The following is a 2,520-nucleotide window of genomic DNA, read 5'->3' on the forward strand; positions in this document are numbered from 1 at the left end:
TAGAGTTTGTAATATTGTTAAAATACTAAAAATCTTTCATCCCTCATTTAGCTCAAACATTAAAACCATTGTATGTACTAATTTTAAAAAGTCTATTAAAAATAAAGACAAAAAATAATTAAAGAAGCAAAATAACTTTTTTTAAAGTCCTTCATGGAAGTAGGAAAACCTCCAGAAAACTGCTTTAATAATAATAAAAGGGAGGGAAAAGGTGGACATTAACTTAGCCTGTTTATTGCATGTGGCCAGCACCAATATTGGCTTTGGGTAGGGCTTGTGGCAAAGGCAAAATTCTAAACAAGTTCCCCTTGGTTTCTGTTTTTTTTTTTTTCTTTATTTTCTTTTAAATGTTACATTAAAAAAATATGAGGTCCCCATATACCCCTTGGTTTTTAATCACAATTCTGGAAAGAGGCCAAAAGTACATATGAAAAAGCAATTATGTGCAGAATAGGAGGCCCTGCTGAAAGTGAAAGATTTAACCCAATAGTGTCTGGTCACTCTGAAGATTGCCTATCCTATCCAGGGGTGGATTGCAAATATTAAAAGCTCCATCAGCTCATGAACATCACCTGTGAGTGTCCTTTATGCTCACTCCAAGGACTGTGACATCGGACCCCTCCTGCTTGTGGGAGGGATGAGGTAGGCTTTCACTGCTACAGACACTGCATCGGAACTCTTATAACAAAACAGCTACTATTTTCTGGCATATAACTGGCATTCCATACAATCCTGAAGGACAGGCTATCATTAAACATGCCAATAACACTCTTAAAACTTTGCTTATTAAAACAAAAAGGGGAAGAAGCACGGGAAAAGCTAACAAGCCCACAGCACCACATGATAGCTGCATTATTCACTCTTAATGGCAATGTGGTTATGTTCATAACATCACTCAACTACATAAGGTACTTTATACCTGGGCACAGTGTGTTAAGCATCTGCATGTCCATCTTAAGTCTGCTGGAGGTTTTGTCAGCAATGTTTTCACCAGCCCAGAATGAGTACTCCAATGAGATCTTTGGCAATTGGTGGTTACCATGCATCATATTATGTTTACAAATCCCAAAACTGCAAATTTGTAGCTTATGTCTGCCTATGGACTTGGGCCTGTCTCCTTATGCAATTGTAGCAGGAACTGTTAACATTACAAAGGTGGAAGGATATTTTTATGTACATTGTTTGCATTGTAATTTAACTAACTGTATTACTACTGCCAATTGGAATGATGATCTTTTAATAGTTCAACAGCCCACTTTTGTTATGTTTCTCATATGTTTAAATGCCCCCTGGGATAATGACACCAGGGAAAGAGTGTTGTGAATTATCCAACACTGGTAAAGATCTGGAAAATGCTGCAATGCATATTGGGGATACAGTACATAATATGCAAATGCAATTAGCTTTAAAATGTGATTATAATCAAAGTTCTTTTTGTGTTACTCCTTTAAAGTGGAATGATTCAGAGGAATGGAATAGTATTAGAAAACATTTGTTAGGCTATCAACATTCTAATAAAACTCAGCAAATTCAGGCACTGCAACAGAAAGCTCTAGTAATGTCTCAATCGAATTTAGAGATACAAACATCAGATATGTGGAATGAAATGATTAAAGAATTAAAATCATTAAATCCTGTCTCTTGGTGGAAACAATGGATTCCTACATTTCATGACCTTATCATGTACTGTTTACTATTCTTAGTGATACTAATAGTATGGAAATCTTGGTTGGTGGCAAAACATCATATGGAACGACATTCTGCATCTCAAGCCATATTAAGACAACAACAACCCCCCAGAGCAGGTGCTTAACTGGTAGTCAATGATGGTTAAGATCTTCAGAGGAAGACAACCTAAGACAGGCACAGTTACATTGCTATAAAATAAAAGGGGGACATATTGAAGTATTAGCCAGCATAAGGCATGCTGGGATATTTGACATGACTACTTTAAATAGAAATGTGTGCAGTTTGGCATGGAAATAAATGGCTCAGAAAGAAGTCAGTGAAAGGAGACTGTGGCTTCTTGTTCCTCATTGTATGGGTACATGTTAAGGTCAATGTGTGTAGTGTTTGACAAGTTTTTAATTATAGCTTTGCAAGGCCCTTTTTAGTTTAAAGAGCATTGTTTGGAATTGTACAAATACTATGACTTTGTACAATAAACTTGTCAGTAGCATTTGTTCTGATCCCCTGAACCCCAGTCTGCAGATTTTTTCATTTCTTCTTGAGCCACCATTGACATCAAAGATAAAGAGAAAATTCTCAGAGTAGCAAGGGAGAAGCAAAGTATCACATACAAAAGATGTCCAATAAGACTCACCACAGATTTCTCTTCAGAAACAATGGAGGCAAGAAGACAATGGTGTGATACAATTAGTACACTGAAAGAGAAAAACTGCCAACTGAGAATTCTTTATCCAGAAAAATTGCCCTTCAAATATGAAGGTGAGTATGAAATATTCACAAACAGACACTAAGAGAGTTCGCAGAAAAGAATCCACCTTTGCAGAAAATTTT

Source organism: Dasypus novemcinctus, chromosome 22 (genome assembly GCF_030445035.2).
Source record: "Dasypus novemcinctus isolate mDasNov1 chromosome 22, mDasNov1.1.hap2, whole genome shotgun sequence".
NCBI lineage: Eukaryota > Metazoa > Chordata > Mammalia > Cingulata > Dasypodidae > Dasypus > Dasypus novemcinctus.